Source organism: Ovis aries, chromosome 1, assembly GCF_016772045.2.
Source record: "Ovis aries strain OAR_USU_Benz2616 breed Rambouillet chromosome 1, ARS-UI_Ramb_v3.0, whole genome shotgun sequence".
Classification (NCBI taxonomy): domain Eukaryota; kingdom Metazoa; phylum Chordata; class Mammalia; order Artiodactyla; family Bovidae; genus Ovis; species Ovis aries.
In genome coordinates this window covers 164,944,783-164,963,290 of record NC_056054.1, presented here as the reverse complement: position 1 = coordinate 164,963,290, position 18,508 = coordinate 164,944,783, and the positions used below count along the sequence as shown (strand labels likewise).

Genomic DNA, 18,508 nt, shown 5'->3' with positions numbered 1-18,508 from the left:
AATCCATTTTAAATAAGTTTCTTTCTTTCTCTAAAGTCTACAGCCAATTCCTAAGTTTAACTTTGTTGGCACAGGATAAAATGGTCAATGATTCTGACACATTCACCATTTTGAGTGACCTGGTCTACTCGTTCTTACTATTGAAACAATTGACTTGGGTTTCATTGACTAAACTAGCTCTTCAAGTGTCATGTAGATACAACGTTTTAAACGAGTAAAGCAGAGTCATTGTGTGGCCAATAAAAACAATGGCTAATCTAAAAATTATGTATATTTAATCTTGGGATGTGTTTTTTAACCTACATTTGAACATGGGTGTGTCTGATGTCCTAAGAATTCATTTCAAACAAAATATTGACACCCTAGGGTTAAAAAATCTTCCAGACTTTTCATTTAAACCCTTACTGATTCTCCCCTTTTCTCATGTCCAATCTCTGACTTGGGACAGGGTAGATCAGGAAACCATCTTCAGGACATTTTTGGATTAGAGGTTTTTCTTTTCTTTTTTTTGCTTTTTACACTTACCATAATAATTTTGAAATCTCTGAGAGAATGAAGAAATTACATAGCAAACACAACTCTTTTACTTTACATTTACTGTGCATTTTAACATATATTTACTTAAATGTTTAAATGTTTCCTTGATATCTACTGTGAGTCCTGCATTAAAGATACAGTGACAAATAAAACCTGCAAGATTTCTGTACTTGTGGAGCATACATTGTTTTGGCTAAAGAGTTCATTTGGATTTTTTTGTAAGATGGTACAGAAAAACCTGAACAAACTTTTTTGCCAACCCAATATTTTAGTGAAGGAAGTCCCCAAAAAAGGAAAAGAAAAAAAAAAAAAAAACCAAACCAGATATTTCAGACAGAGGCAAATGCTATAAAGAGGAGGAACAGGATCTTGTGATGGGGTGGGTGTAAGACTGATGCTACTTTAGAAGGCAGTCAGGGAGGGTCTTCCTGAGGAGGTGGCAATTGAATGCAACAAAGGAACCGGTCGTGTGACACTTTGGACAGAGTATGAGCAGAATGCCCAGAAAGTGTCAGGGCTAATGATAGACCTCTATTGTGAGTATTAAATGACTTAATATGTGCAGAGTGCTTACAGTAGTGCCTAGTATCCATAAATGCTCACTGTCTTCAATGCATTCAATAATCATCAAGTATCTGGCAGGTTTCAGCCAATGTTAGGTGCAGGGAACTAGAGCTGGAGAGAATTCTGAGTTAACTGAACTATCTCCACACTCCAATGCAGTGATTCTCAATGAATGCTGGCAGAAGCACTGCGTCTTTCTCATTGGTCTCCCTTACTCCTGACTCCTCCCCCATGGAGGAGTCTAACTTGACAGGCCCAGGGAGAGGACCAAAGCACTGAATTTTCCACAACCTTACTCCAGTTGATGGGTAAGACCACAAAAGTCTGAGAACTACAGTCCTATTGCACAGATTGTAACTAATCGGTTCTTTTCAATATGGTACACTCACATGCTAGTAAAGTAATGCTCAAAATTCTCCAAGCCAGGCTTCAACAATACATGAACCATGAACTTCCAGATGTTCAAGCTGGTTTTAGAAAAGGCAGAGGAACCAGAGATCAAATTGCCAACATTTGCTGGGTCATTAAAAAAGCAAGAGAGTTTCAGAAAAAAAAATCACATCTATTTCTGCTTTATTGACTATGCCAAAGCCTTTGACTGTGTGGATCACAGTAAACTGTGGAAAATTTTGAAAGAGATGGGACTACCAGACCACCTGACCTGTCTCTTGAAAAACCTGTATGCAGGTCAGGAAGCAACAGTTAGAACTGGGCATGGAATAACAGACTGGTTCCAAAAAGGAAAAAGAGTGTGTCAAGGCTGTATATTGTCACCCTGCTTATTTAACTTATAATGCAGAGTACATCATGAGAAATGCTGGGCTGGAGGAAGCACAAACTGGAGTCAAGATTGCCAGGAGAAATATCAATAGCCTCAGATATGCAGATGACACCACCCTTATGGCAGAAAGTGAAGAAGAACTAAAGAGCCTCTTGATGAAAGTGAAAGAGGAGAGTGAAAAAGTTGGCTTAAAGCTCAACATTCAGAAAATGAAGATCATGGCATCTGGTCCCATCATTTCATGGCAAATAGATGGGGAAACAGTGGAAACAGTGGCTGACTTTATATTTTGGGGCTCCAAAATCACTGCAGATGGTGACTGCAGCCATGAAATTAAAAGATGCTTACTCCTTGGAAGGAAAGTTATGACCAACCTAGACAGCATATTAAAAAGCAGAGACATTACTTTGTCAACAAAGATCTGTCTAGTCAAAGCTATAGTTTTTCCAGTAGTCATGTATGGATGTGAGAGTTGGACCGTGAAGAAAGCTGAGTGCCGAAGAATTGATGCTTTTGAAGTGTGGTGTTGGAGAAGACTCTTGAGAGTCCCTTGGACTGCAAGGAGATCCAACCAGTCCATTCTAAAGGAGATCAGTCCTGGGTGTTCATTGGAAGGACTGATGTTGAAGCTGAAACTGCAATACTTTGGCTACCTGATGTGAAGAGCTGACTCATTGGTAAAGACCCTGATGCTGGGAAAGATTGAGGGCAGGAGGAGAAGGGGATGACGGAGGATGAGATGGTGGATGGCATCACCGACTCAATGGATGTGGGTTTGGGTAGACTCTGGCAGTTGGTGATGGATAGGGAGGCCTTGCGTGCTGCGGTTCATGGGGTTGCAAAGAGATACGACTGAGCGACTGAACTGAACTGAGAGCATTGAATATAAGCGATGGCCCCAGTGGAAGGAGTACTTCATTGTGCTCAAGAGTAGCTGTGTTCAGTCTCTGGAGCCATAAATATCATGGGATTATGTTTCACAGTTAACATCCTCTAATCCCTAGGCCTAGATTTGTTTTGTTGATCTTGAGCTGGCTGAGGTTGCTGTGTGTTTTGGATTAACCTGCTTTTGGTCATGGTTTGGAAGGTTTGCCTGACACTCTAAGTATCATTTAAAACCTGCCAAAGAGGGGAGAAAAAGGCTTTTACCTTTTAGGAAGAATGTACCAACCAATGTTTGCCAAAGCCTCCTGTAGCCTGAAAGAAATTCTACTTGTAATTAGATTAGCTTAACTGAAATTCCTCCCCTAGGCTCCTCCCCAAATCTATTTTTACAATGTAATGTCACCAAAAGGGGGATGGGAAAGGTTTATGTTCTCTCCCCTTGACTTTCTACTAGAATGTATCTTACTCACTTTCTCACTTTAGAATGACTTGTACACATTTCTAAAAGGTCTTTGAGTCAAGGATCTCAAAGAACATTGGATACAACATTGGATAAAAGAATAGATTCATGTGGATCCAGTCAAGGCTGAGTGATAACGGCCTCTAAAATCCAGACCAGATTCCAGGTAGGTCCATACCTTAGATGTGTGAGGCTTCTGTTTTGTCATTAACTTTCCTAAAAGGATGCTTCCTTTTTTGTTTCATATTTTTCTCTCTCTACTAGCTTCAATCCACTGCTATGCAATACGGCTTGAGGTCAGAACTGGTTAGGGTGAATGGACTGATGTAAAAAAAAAAAAAATTAAAGAAGCATGAACTGATGTAAATTTAAGACAAATTAGAATTTTCGAATTGAGTGGGTGGTCAAAAGAAATGAACATTTGTGGTTGCCAGCCTGTCAGTTATTCAATTTTTAATTTAACTCTTCAGTTTGGTAATGTTCACTTGTCAAAGATGATAAAGATGGAGTGAAGTATGTAGACTACATAAAAACCAGTGAAACTCAAGATAAAGATCTGTTATGCTCAGTGAATGCCAATGTATGTTGTAAATATATGGGGCAATGAGAACCCAAGGCTGGCAGCTGAGAAAAAAAGTACATTAGATAAGAGCTGCTCCCCAGAAAGAAAATTTTCTCTTGTAATTTTTATTAGATTTCAGCTGACAATATGGCTTTTTACATAAAAACAATTGGGAAGAGAAGATTCCTTTTTTACTTTCTGTATTTTCCTTTGACTTAGCAGTTTATTCCAGTTTTTGTTCATTCATTCAACAAAAATTTGCTGAGTACTAGCTGTATGCCAAGTACCATTCTAATTTCTGGGGACACAACAATAGAGAAGATAGTAAGGTCCTTTCTTTATATGCTGTTAGAATTTCATGTCTTTATCTATAAAAAAGTTATAACTAATTATAATAGTATCCATCAGACAAGCTGAAGTACGATAAAGGAGGCATTCTCTGAGAGAGGGGACCTGACAAAGAAACCGTATTTCCTTGGAATTTGGGGTTCCTTCTGTTTACTTTGCATGTACATCAAATAATTCCAGTATCTATTTGAAAAATACTGTTTACTTAGTTCTGGCTTTATCCAGATTTACAGTGATTTTGGCTATACCCTCAAAGCATTTCCTTGCTCTGCTAGGCTGCAGTCCATGGGGTCTCTACGAGTCGGACACAACTGAATGACTTCACTTTCACTTTTCACTTTCACGCATTAGAGAAGGAAATGGCAACCCACTCCAGTGTTCTTGCCTGGAGAATCCCAGGGACAGGGGAGCCTGGTGGGCTGCCGTCTATGGGTCACACAGAGTTGGATATGACTGAAGTGACTTAGCAGCAGCAGCAGCAGCAGCAATCATATATAGGTGATGTCATGGCACTGTCCTCAGGCCTTTGTGGCCATGCTCAGTACGACACGGCTGCCTCAAAGTTCAAGACTCTGGTTCTCACAAAAGAGCCACTGGCTCACAAACCAAGCACATTTCTTCCCTTTTTCCACTGTAACATTCTTTCCCAAGAGTATAAATCTCAGGCTGATATTTAACATTCCTTTGAACTGAACCATGGACTTTTACCTTGTACTTCTTGAAAGAGTGGAGAGCTAAGCTTCCATTATGCATATTTATAAACATGTTCTAAACGGAAGGCATGATTTTGTAATTCTCTAGTCATGGGTCTTTGAAACTATTTTGTAAGAGAACATCTAGAAACATCGCACTGGATCAGGCTGATTGCCTGGTTTAGGATTCTGTCTCAGGGTGGAGTCCACGGGGCAGTGGAATGTCACTGTTGCTAAACATGGCTCAACCTTGACAAGGTGCTGACGTTTCCCAGAACCTCTGGAATTAAAAACTCCTTTCACTTAAAAAACATTAATTCTGAAATCGAATTAACTAACACCAGTAGAGGTTTATAAGTTTCGGGAAACTAATTTTACCCTAGGCTTCCTTATTTTGGAAAATGAAATTACCACAAGCTCAAAGTTTATGAGATGTTCCTGTTGTTTATTTATTTATTTTGCATCAGAAATTATGACAGCCTCTGTAGTTCTTTTAAAATTTAATTCTTATTTTGATAACTGCATAGTGTTTTAAATATAAGTTTTGAAGAAAGCTATGGTTATACGACATTGCATGGATCACAAAGAATAATGTTGAAAACTAGTCCTATTTCCCTAAAACACCAGTATCTCAAAGTTATTAGTTTTTAAAGTCTGCCTTACATGGACAGCAACAACCTTGCCTTCCTTTCTTCTTTCCTACCCCCTTTCTTTCTTTCTTTCATGGTAAGAATGGATAACACAAGATCTAACCTCTTAAGCTCTTAAAGATACAGTACAGCATCACTATGGAGTAGGAAATGGCAACCCACTCCAGTGTTCTTGCCTGGAAAATTCCATGGACAGAGGAGCCTGACAGGCACAGTCCATGGTGTTGAAAAGAGCCGGACACGACTGAGCGGCTAGGCACGCACACGTAGCGTCATTAACCACCAATACAGTGTTCTCCAGCGGATCTCTAGAACTTAACTCATCTCACACAACTGAACTTTATACCCACTGAACAGCAGCTCTCCAGTTTTGCTCCTCTCAGTCCCTGGCAATTACCATTCTCTTCCCGTTACTCTGCGTTTGACTGATTTAGATACTGAGGAAACATTTTCGATATCAGCAAGTTTTAGGATCTCTCCATAAAGACTTATCCTGAGCCACCATTACTTAGGCACCTTACCTTACCTTATTTTGAGTATCTTTATTTTAAAAGTAACCTTATAGAAACCTGAGCTCTTTGAAGGAAAAGTATGTACATTGTAATACATAATTACATTCATGTGTTCGTCCAAAAGATCCTGTATCCGGTGCTGGAAATACTCATTTCTCTATCCAGTCAGAACTCAGCACCAAGCAATTGCCAACATGTGTATCTCTGTACCACTAGTGTCAATATTTTGGTTTGATAACGATCTTGTAGTTATTGAGGTTAGACATGGTTTGGTAACTGAGAAGTCTTAGATAGGGAGTTAGAAGGATTAGCAGCGACCAGCTTTTTAAATCCAGGAAATCTCTGATAAAAGAAGTCTGGAGTGAGGGGAGTTAGACCTCAATCCACCAGCAAAGATTCAACTTTTCTGCAAAAGTGCTTTCGTGAGGACTCTTGGAAGGCAGGGACACACAGGGCTGTAGAGTTCAGGTGTACAGGCTGAGGGCAGCGCCCAGGAAGAAAAGTGAAACACAGACCTCCATCACTGAGCTCTTTACTCCTGTGCATTCACTGCGAGTGTCCTTACTACCTCTAGCACTTCTGCATAATAGACCAGGAGATCAAACTTGCTGTCCCGTTGCCTGTCCTGTGTGCAGGACAATTTGAGAAAAGCCATTGTCTTTCTATTTGCTCTCATGACCACATTCACAGGATAAGTTGAGTAGTGTCTCAAAAATGTAGTCTAGCTTTAAAGAACTTCCAGCCATGTAAATTACATTTTCACTTTTTCTATTTCATACATGAAGGAAGCAGGGCCCAGAGAGGTTAAGCATCCTGACCAAAGTTGCAGAGCAAGTTCAAAGTTGATTCCAAGTTGGTTCTCTCTCTCTCTCTCTCTCTCTCTCTCTCTCTTTTTTTTGCATTGTGGTATCTTTTGTAGGTAGAAACATTTCTTTACTTATTCCACATGAGATGATTTCATTTTGAAGAATTGAAAAAATTAAATGCTTCAATATATATGTTATAAAAATTTTAAACCCATATCTGGGAGCTGGTAGCTGTTCATAGCAATACCCCCTTATCTGTGGATAAGACCCCACTGGATGCCTGAAACCTTGGATAGTACCAAGCCCTATGTACTATGTTTTTTCCTATACCTACATACCTATGATAAAATTCAATTTATAAATTAATCACAGTAAGAGATTAACAATAGTAACTAATAACAAAATAGAACAATTATAACAATACAGTATAATGAAAGTTATGTAAATGTGGCCTCTCTCTCAAAATATCTTATTGTACAAAGTTAATGTCTTTTCCATTTTAATTAAGTACTTATCACACACTGGGGGCATAATTTTTACAGTTTATAATGTGACTGCAAAACCTGCATGGATTTCTTTTTTCTTCTTCACAATTTCATAGATAGAAACTTTGTTTTTTACTGTAGATCTTAGCAGCCTCAGCATGTTTTTCTTTTTTCCTTGTGAAGTCAAGAACTTCCCCTTTATCATTTAGAAATAGCTCCTCTTGTGCTGTGCTTAGTTGCTCAGTTGTGTCTGACTGTTTGTGACCCCATGGACCGTGGCCTGCAAGGCTTCGGCATATCCTAATTACCAGTATAACTGCTCTGGGGCTTGGAGGTCATTATTAGGTAAAATAATTGTGACTTGAACACAGCACTGAGATACCACCATGGTTGATCTGATAACTGAATCGGCTCCAAACTGACTAACTAATGGGGCAAAGGGATAATATTAATACTATCTTGGGTGGGTTGGGGCAAGAGGGCACAAGATTTCATCATGCTACTCAGAATGGCATGCGATTTAAAACTTATGAATTGTTTATTTCTGGAATTTGCCATTTGATGTTTTCAGATGGTGGTTGACTGTAACAAACTGCAGAAAACAAAACCATGATAAGGGTGGCGCTGCTATACAGGTATCAATTGTTTCCATTACCTGTGTATTTAAACGGCTGATATAAGAGAGACTGGCTAGAACAGTATCTCTCCAGCAACTGTTTAGGTTCAATCCTAGCTCTACCACTCTACTGGCTGGGCAGCCTCAGGCAAGCTTAATTTCTTTGCATATCTGTAGCTATAGTTCCTGTCTATAAAGTGGTCATAATAATTGTTATTGGGTTGCTGTGAATAACTGAACACAGATACAGTGTTAAAACAGTGCCTAGCACAAAGTGATATGTACCTGTTTATGTCTACAGTGCCTAGGTACCAATGAAGACAAGACCAGCGTACATTAGAGTTTGTTTTCAGAAGTTCTCATCTTAAACACTTTTGTAAAAAGTTTCCCAATGAAAGCTTCGCTTCATTCTGTAGTCTCTAGATGCAGTAACTCAAAGCTATCACTAGATGGCGACTATGATCCACTATGACTTGAGAAGCAGTCGGTTTTAACAGAAGGATCAAACCCTGGTATTTGTTTTCTGCGCAGCGCAGCACTGTGGTCTCCGACGGCCCCTTCCCCACAAGTTGGGCCTTTAACAGAACTGTTACGGTCAGCAAAGTCTGGCTTCCGTGGCCACTCTTGGAACGCACCCACAGGCACCCAACCTTCCTGATGGCAGCTTCCCAGAAGCCTGGGTTTCCTTGCTTTCACCCTACAGTGAACTTGTTCTCTGCCAGGTGGCAACAGGACAGTGTCAGGATATCCTGTGTTAAGCTGATTAATCCCTGGTTCTCGAAGTGTGGGACATGGCCCCCCCCCCGCCCACCCCCTGCCCCATAGCAGCCTCAGCATCACCTGGGAACTTGCTAGATATGCAAATTCTGGGGCTCCCTCTCAGACGCGCTGACCAGGAATCAGTATTTTCACAAGCCCACCTGATGATTCTGATCTCTGCTAAAGTTTTCGAACCACTGAGATGAACCAGTGTTTAACATCACTTAAAAGCTGGCACTGTGTGGGTTCTTAGAGGCCATTTTGCCCAATTCATTCATTCTACTAAGGAGAGTGAGCCCAGAGAGTTAAATGACTCATTGAAGACCACAAGGTTAGTCTTGTGGCAGGGCCAGGGCTGTGGAGTTGTGTCCCCCAACTTTTCCCAAGACACGCTTCACCCTCTTTCCCCTTCAAAACTGAGGTCACAAGGTACACATTCTAGCCTCATAACTACTTATGAAGAAAAAAAACCACTTGTATATTTACACAGGCGTTAGTTCAGTCGTTTAAATAGATGTTTCTATAGGGATACAAAAATGTGTGTGCAATGCATTTCCAGTTTAGTGCGTACGTGTGTGTGTTAGAGGCGAGAAATCAAGTTTAAAAAAAGTCGCGATTCAGTCGCTAGAAGAGGCATATTACAGGGCACCTTGGGAAATAAGTGAAAGCAACGAGGTCAGGCACAGGGATGAGGGAAGACAAGTAAGAGGAGGGAGTGGCAGAGCTGAAACTTCCGCCCAGGGAAGTAGGGAAAAGACATGGGGAAAGAGGGGTCGGCACGCGTGAGGACATGGGGCCATGAACACGGGAGGGGATCTCAGGAGTTTGGTTTGCTTGAGGGGAAAGGTATGTGTGGAGGAGCTAGTGTGTTTTCAGTAACATTGCTGCTGTGACTACCATCTGACACTTAGCAAATGTCAACTATGTTCCACTCACTGTACTAAGCATTTTACATCGATTATTGATTTAATCCTTAAACAGCTCTGTGAGAATCTACTCTTATTCCCATTTTATGGATGACAGTAGGATTGCATGCACTGTTCTATTTTCCTTAGAATCAAGTGTTACTATCTCAGCTTCTTAGACAAATTTAGGAAAAAGAGCCTTAATATTTACTTGTTACAGGACAATCTCCGTAATGCGTAGTATATATTTTTTTAGGAGGGGGATGAGGAACATGTTTTTAATACATAACAATTTTATATAAGCATGCTTTCATAAATGCATAAAATCAGGAGGATTTTGACATTGTTTTTAAACTCTAGGAATGAATGTTCCATTATTTTTTGGTCTACCAGTAACTGTGGGAGTAGCCAAGTTCTCATGATAGCAAATGATTTGCATCTGAAAAGTGGCAAAGAAAGTTCCTTTTGATTATTTAACTCACTGAAGAAAGGAATATGAGTAAGGAGTGAGTGATCTGGTCTGAAAGCACTGGCTTTGTTAGGCTTTTGGTTTTTACTTTATAGGGATTCACTGGAAATGTGCTTTAAACATGTAATATGAATATTAGTTAACATTAGTATATTTTCTTTCTTGCACAGGAGTACCCACAACTAAACTATCAAGTTCCAGTAGCATTTGAAATACCTAGCATTTCTTAGGTGCTGCTGCTGCTGCTGCTAAGTTGCTTCAGTCGTGTCCGACTCTGTGTGACCCCATAGACAGCAGCCCACCAGGCTCCTCTGTCCTTGGGATTCTCCAGGCAAGAACACTGGAGTGGGTTGCCATTTCCTTCTCCCCTTTCTTAGGTAAGCTTCCAGAAATTCCTAGACACTTTGGGATATTTTTCAGTGATTTCATTTTTTCCTGAGAAAATAATTTTTATGCTCCTTAGTTTTCTCATCTGTAGAATGTTGGTAGTGGATGAGATAATCTAGAAGGCCCCTTTCAGCTCTAATGGTCTGTGGATTTATGATTTAATGATTAAATGGCACAAAGAACTCATTTCTGAGTTTTCTTTGTAGTTAAATTTTAGTGTTGTTGTTATAAAAGGAGTTAGCTGACCAACTGTTTCTCTATGAATACTTGAAATGGAAGCCTAAAATAGCTCTGTATTTCACTGTTTTTAGGATCACTATGATCACTATCCTGCTCAGAGATATGATTATATAACATATTCTCACATGACGTTTTACACATCTCAAGTTCTAAGACTAAGGCCAGGTTGTAGACACCGTTAGAAATGACTGATAGCCTGTTTGTTTTATAGAAGAGGTGCACTTTATATGATGCTCTGGTTTTCTGGTTGCTCTAATAACAACTCTGAGCTTTAAGTGCACCATATTACAACCTTGATCTTTATACTCATGTACATGGCTGAGGGGAAACTGCTTTCTTAAGAAAATCTAGAAAATCCAACCTAGCTTTTACCTTCACTATCTAGAGAAACTGAATAATAGCTCACAGGATGTTTTATTTTGAATCAAAGGAAAGGCAACAATGCCTCAAAAGAAGAACCTATAAAATATATAACTATTTTACAGTTTTATGGTTGAGAACAAAATTTGCATTTTACACCAGCCTCTCACCAAGATAATTTTATTTTTCTTATTTGTAGTCATTTTTGGAGTTGATTACAACTTTTCTATTCAGTTATTATAAAAGCAGTACATGTTTACTCAAGAATTATTATAAAAAAGTATAAATAAGGACAGAAATATCTAAAATTCTACTACCCAGAGTTGGCTAGTGTTACTGTTTTTCTTTTTATTTCACCTCAGGTAAGCATGAACATTAAGAAACTGGTAACAATTTGGAATCTTAAAAAATATTATATGTTATTAGCTTACATATACAATTTTTATTGTCAACCTTCAAAGGTAGCATTTTATTTTTACTGTATAAACAGTTATAAAGCTCTTTAGTTTTCACTGTTTTGTGATGTTTAGTGCCATTTTGATATAGACCCCCTTTTAGTTTATTTTTATTCATTTCTTATTTTTCCAGAAAATATTTAAGGTTGAATCCTCCAAGTGGTAATAATGCATAGAGGAAAACAAATCTCTGAAACTCATATAGTTATATTTTGTGGACCTTTGCTTTGTAAATAATAGTTACATTTTAACACCTTGGAGAACATTGTAAAGATTTCTATTGTACCATAAAGAAACCTTTAGAAAGGCAAGAGTAATTTCTCCTTCATATAATCTTGTTTATAAGTATGTATATTTCAAAAGGCTTCCCTGGTGCAAAGTAGGAAACGTGGTTCGATCCCTGGGTTGGGAAGATCCCCTTGAGAAGGGCATGGCAACCCACTCCTGTATTCTTGCCTGGGAAATCCCATGGACAGAGGAGCCTCGGGATCTACAGTCCATGGGGTCTCCAAGAGTTGGACACAACTTAGTGACTAAACAATAACAACTGTTTTTCAAAACCATGTTCTATACCTTGTGCCCTCTTTGAATGCTGATTTTTGATCTTATTACTCAATATTACATTATATTCTAATATTGTCTCCATAGCTCACATTGTGACTTCAAACAGCAGGGGAGTAAGAGGCAGTAATACTTAAGAACCGTGTTTCTGGTTGTTGTTGCTAATTTTCAAATCTCTAAATGAGATAATCTTGGTTTAACTCTTAATATAGTGCCCAAGACTACATAATAAATGCCAAATAGATGTTAGTTTTCAGTAATTTGAGCTATTTTGGTTTTTTGTTTACTATATATTTTTTTCTGCTAAATAAGAAATTTTAATTTACCACTTTTCCTGAGGACTTTCACTTAGATTTTTCAAAAGAGAAATAAGCTACTTCTTTAGGGATTATATATAAAATATTGTAAAGAGTTGGTAGGAGGAATAAAATATACTACATTTTATAATAAATTTATATATAGTTATTATTTTACATTACTTGTATCACCTAATTGCCCAGTGTCTCATTCACTCATAATGTTAATGGGAACCCATTTAAAAATAAGCTGTGCTTCAGGGTCATAAATATAGTTTATACTTCTTTCCAAGGTATGTTTACTCTAAGCTTTCCAAACATTCGGCAAGTATAAAATGAGGCCTTTTAATGAATGAGCAATTTGAGGCATCGACTAATAAAGTCTGACTTTTTCCCTGCCTGTGAAAGATGGGTGAGAAAGACTAAATCATTACTCCAAATCTACACCGATCTGTGTTTAACAGAATTTTTGGAAATTGGTTTCAGCCACATCATGGCAGGTGTATAAAGAAGTCCAGGACCGTGAAATCCACCCTGTGGGCTCTGAACCAGGAAATCCTCAGTCCAGCTCTGACCAACAGAAGCACTGTGAGCCAGGTACATGACTTGACATTTTCTAACAGCCACATTAAAGAAGCTGAGGGGACAGAGATTAATTTTAACCTTACAGTTTATTCAGCTGAAGATATAAAAAATTATTATTTTGATGTGGAATCAATGTAAAAATATTAATGAGATAGTTTACACTCTGATTTTTTTTGTTCTAGGTCTTAGAAAATACTGTATTTTATAGCCAGTGTATGTCTCAGTTGGGACTAGCCACATTTCAAGTATTATATCACCACCTGTGGCTCATGGCTGCCTTACTGGACAGTCCAGCTTTGGAGGCGCTGCCGCATGGTAGTGTGGTGTATAGAAACGGAGACAAAGGCCAGCTTGGAACCATCACATATGTCTGTTTCTGGCTCTGACATTTGATATTGAGAGGGCAAGTGATTTAGTGTCTCTGGGTCTCAAATTCCTACTCTCTATAACAGGGAGTGTTAATAACTGCCAGACTCCTCTTAGGATGCTGTGAGGAAGATTTAAATAATATATTGTATTTGAAAATGCTGTGTAAGATCATAAAGCACCAGACATATGTAAGGCATTATAGCTCTCTTTTACTGTAGAATTACTCTCATGACTTGCCCAAGGCCACATTCCCAGTTGGTAGGAGAATCAAGGATAGAATCTGGGACTTCTGACTTCTAGCCATCTGCTTCAACTAAAGGCTGTTCAAAACATGCTAGGTTAAAGAAAAAAAATTTTTTTATTTAAAAAAAATTAGGAAGGAAGAGAGTGGCAGCAAGAAATAAATTACATATTAGATGGTTAGAATCTTCTTGGACACTGTTATATGTTCTTCAGTAAAATTATACATTCAGGATATTTATATACTTACATATTAGCACTACAACCATCAAGGACTGACTTTATTGCTGTCATGCAATAGAACCATACGTTCTTCAGTGTTTCAAACAACTTCTAAATTGACCTGTGGTTTCCCCACTCTATTTATCTCCAAAACATAGTATAACCACAAGAAAGCCCTTCTGTACTGGGCTTGATTAATAAAACAGATATGGATCAATTTATCAGGTTTTCCACGGATATTTTTGGTTACAGATGTAACTCATTAATCCCCATGGGTGAGACACCACTTCTCTAGTGTGAATCCAAGAGACACATTAATCTCTGAACAGAAAGTGGAAATAATTCAGTTCAATTCACCATATTATTTGGTGCTGACTGTGCATAAGACACATCAAGTATTTTTAAGGAACAAATGGACTTTGTTTCTATGATAATCGTCCCTCAGAAATACGTTCTTCAAACTTGAGGAAAAATATGGAGCCTAACAAACTTTCTATGATATATGATTCAGGAATCTCTATTTTCAGAAGATATAAAGATGATCAGAAAGAAAATTCCAGATTTTCCAAAAAATAATTTTAAAAGTTATGTTCTTTACTTTTGGAGGACACATAGCAGATTAGTTATTATGATCTATTTCCCTAATTGTAAGTCTATTATAGTTTTCATATTTAAAATTTTAGGGTCATTTTCTACATTTGTTTCAATGCATTTCTTCCTAGAACTTAAAAATCACATAAAATATTTAGCTTTATACTACGTGAAATTAAGCGTAAGCCAAGTTCATTTTTGCTGAGAAGAACGCACTCAAGAAGCTCTTTATTTCCTTTTCAGTCAAAATTCCTTCTTAAAAATGACTTTCACCGGTTTTTTTTAAATAGAAAACTATCATAAACTTCAGTTCTGCCTGAACTGATGACTACACTGAATAAATATAATTTTTATTTTCACTTGTTGAATGATTGCTGTTGATCACTGAGTGAAACCATTTATTGAGCAAACTTTACATTTTCTTGCTTTTTGCACCCTAGTTTAGAAACAAAGTTAAATTTTTTAAAAGTTCAAAAAAAATGTATTCTTGATATTTCCATCATAACTTTATAACTTTCCTCTTCCCTATGATAACCACCTTCTGTATTTTTATGATTTACTTAAACATTATTATTGTGATTTTCCACTGTGTGAACCCATCAGTGCTTTTGGCAGCAAGATTTTGTCACAACAAATCCAGAAGTAGCCGAGCTTTAGTTGGTTGCAACAATTATCAGGTTTCTCTGGGTTGAGTTCAGAACCTTACCCTGATGTTATGAATGTAACCCACAGCATGCCTCCTTCTTCAGGTTCTCCAAAATATGTGATTGATTCTACAACCTGTCATATATTTTTTATTCAATGGTTTTACATTATAAATATTTCATTCAATTAACATCTGGCTTTGATGGAATGCAGCCAAAATAATTAGTGGTAAAAAAATGTGATACATGAGGATAAAGGAATAATGTACTTGCATTTCTCCAGGAACTCTGAATAGATTCATTCTAGACAGGATGCGGTCATGTGGCATTAAGTATAGGGCTAGATGCTGTGTTCTTCTTTTTGTTCAAGTGCACCTCCAGCAACAACACAAAAATCTGAGGAATCTTAACTCTTCATTCTTTAAATTACTAAATAAAATTGATAGACTATAAAAAGCCATTGTACTATTAAATATTAGGAAACATTGAGTTGTGTGTCCAAAAGTCACACTTAAGACCAGGCAAGGGTAATAAGCATGAGATGGCTGTGGATACTATGAGATAATGTCTACTTGTCAGAAATGGATAGAATTTTTTTCTGTCAAAGTTCAAAAGTTGATGATTTACTTTATATTTTAATGGCTTCTACTGAGAGATCTATTAAGGAATAAAAGAGATTCTGTCATGCTGTTATTATTTTTCACTGTTGATATGTTCAATATTGCATATGAATAAAACCATATTTGTTACACCGTGCTCTGTTTCATACATCCTAGATTGTCTTTAGGAAAATTTAGTACACGTCACTTCAGTCATCTGAAAGGAATCATTTCTTCATTACAACTCATAACTTTAAACTACAAAGTATCAGCCAGAAAAGAAAAATTGGCACAATTAAGAGAAATTTGATAATGGTAGAAAAGCGCATACAGACATGACTGGGAGATGATAAGATTATTTTAATTTTCCCATTTGCGCTAGAATTATTTATTTTACAAATCTCCAGATCTTTTATTACTTAAAACCCTCTGCTGAATCATGAAAAGAAGCTTAAGTTAGCAATTTTCTTCTGCAAAATCTAGCTGCTAGCATCTGGTGAACACTTGGATACCTAGTCAGGTCCTATGGAAATGATTATTTTAAGACTCTATTCAGCATGCCTGGGCTTAAAAATCAGCTCAAATCACACTCTGCACATGTATTTTACTCTTGGGGATTTTAAAACCTGGCATTAGTAGCGATGGTTTCAAGGCTTTTGCGGTGGAGATGAGGGTGGGAAATAGGACAAGCAGGCAGGCTGGACACCCCAACAGCCCCTGTGCTCCCTGAACAGACAGTGACTTCTGCAGATGCCCCCACAGCCCCTGTGGGCCACCAGCCACCAAGCCATCGTGCCCTCCACGGCTTCTCACACTTACATTTAGACTTGGCCCGCCTACGGAATCGAGGACCACCGTCCTTGCTTGTGCCTCCCTGTGGCACGTGTGGGCTGGCTTCTATCTCTTCAGATGCTGCTCCACTTCCAGAAGAGCTTCTGAGGTAGGAAAAAAGAGAATACTTTTACTCAGTTGGAAAGACGACAAGAATATGGGTTATTATCAAAGTGCACTGTTCCGGGATCACAGGAGAAATTACATTATAGCAACATATAAATACGCGTTTCAATAAAAGATGCTGTTATGGACCAGAATTTAAGTGCACATTTAGTTGATATTAGAGATATTTGTATCCTGATTCGGAGAGAGAATAATTTTGTGTATTTCTATGTATGCAAATAGGTGCTTATTTATTTTTAAACACTTACTACCATATATATAATTTTTATCCAGATAAACATTTCTTGTATATGTTTATTGCTTTTCATGGTTATATTATGTGCTCAGTTCAGTTCAGTTCAGTTCAGTTGCTCAGTTGTGTCCGACTCTTTGCAACCCCATGAATCGCAGCACGCCAGGCCTCCCTGTCCATCACCAACTCCTGGAGTTCCCATTAATTTAATTTCTGTTAATGTGGATTGCAGATAATTTAGAAAGGATGTGGGCAATTGCTACAGTGGGAGGAAATTTATGGAAGTAATATCTCAGGGAGCAATGTTAGGTTAATTTAAGAAAAGGGATCTGTGCCATCAACATATTTCCATCTAATTTGCATACAATAGTATTTGACTTAGAAATTGTTCTCTATTATTTATCAAATCAGGTCTGGTAGAACTTTAATTCAGTAGCACTTTCAGGATTTTGTTTGAGATTTTTAATTAGAGTATACTTTATAAACCATCTGTAATTTAGACTTTTTACAAGGCATACGGAAGCTTCTCCCCATTTAGTCAGAATTTCAGAAATTTAGCTCTGTGTTTCACATATTAGTCTCTATTTTGTTTTGGTACATTTCACAGAGACTTGTTTAGGAAATATTCTTTATATTTGTCGTTCAAAAAAAGATTTAAACAGGGAAACTTTAGACACTTGAAAAGATTTGAAAGCCAGGATTAGTTGATTAGGAAATAAATGCAGAATTGGGTTTCTAATTTAGAATTTCTGCATTATGACATAAGTGATATATTCCAGGGCAGTGCTATTCAATAAAACTTTCTGTGATAAAGGAAATGTTCACTTTTTGCAGTGTTCAATATGATAGCCACTAGCCACAGATGGCTGTTAAGCACTTGAAATGTGGCTAATGCAATTGGGGAAGTGAATTTTTAGTTTTATTTAATTTTAATTAATTCAGATTTAAATATTCACTTGTGGGTAATAGCTACTGTATTGAAGAGTATAATTCTGGAGTTTACATGTATTTTGTATTCAACACAAGATGAGGAAGGACTTGAATGGTTCTAGCTGCTGAAGGCCTCTGTTCCCCAAACACAAGGCCCAGGCTCTGACACCTGAGCTTGTGCCAGACAGTGGACCCAGCAGCATTCTGAATTTTGGCTCAACTTGGGACTATTCTGCCATAAAGTTAAAGTTTCGGTTAACCATAGATGATTTGAGAATACTTTGTGTATAGAAACTGTGGCATCTCAGGTGATCTCCCATAATAGAGTTCAGGCTGTAAATGGACGCAAGGGCTTGACTTTCCCAATCCATTGTTTGTGTGGTATGCCTGACAGGCAGTGGAGACAGATACAGAAGAGATACTCCATAAATGTAGCTGCCTCCATGAAAAAGAAACTCTCTCGATTCGAACTAGATCATAGGAACGGGCTGGTATGTACATTAGTGCCTCTCTCCAAATCACTCTTCTCTAAATATCCATTGAGTGCTGCTACGCAAAAGGCCCGAAGCTTAGTGCTGGAGATAAAATGTTAGGAAAAAAGAGATACGAAACCCCACCCTGTGATTAACTGCATTAGACAATAACATTTTCCCCAATGTTTTCTTCTTCCAAAATTCCTTTTTCTTTTCCTGAATGTGGTGGAAATAGGAGAAAGACACACAGGATAAATAGAAACACTAAGATCGTGATTATGTGTGCCATACATCTTATTCAATTTACTTCTTTCCACACAGCTTTCACAGTTCCAT

At 37.9% G+C, this 18,508-nt stretch overlaps 2 protein-coding genes across 5 annotated transcripts in view; one reads left to right on the top strand and one right to left on the bottom strand.

The window, feature by feature from the left end:
* The window catches only part of FILIP1L (filamin A interacting protein 1 like), a 388,439-nt gene extending 372,704 nt beyond the window's left edge, over positions 1–15,735 (top strand). The window contains exons 7-9 of the transcript XR_009600904.1: positions 3,251–3,393; positions 10,202–10,408; positions 12,817–15,735. The gene's annotated coding sequence lies outside the window, so the exon portion shown is untranslated. The remainder of the gene's footprint in view (positions 1–3,250; positions 3,394–10,201; positions 10,409–12,816) is intronic.
* The window catches only part of COL8A1 (collagen type VIII alpha 1 chain), a 166,312-nt gene that overhangs the window by 45,040 nt on the left and 102,764 nt on the right, over positions 1–18,508 (bottom strand). For all 4 annotated transcript variants that reach the window (XM_042230658.1, XM_060416596.1, XM_004002871.4 and 1 more), the window contains one exon: positions 16,400–16,515. The gene's annotated coding sequence lies outside the window, so the exon portion shown is untranslated. The remainder of the gene's footprint in view (positions 1–16,399; positions 16,516–18,508) is intronic.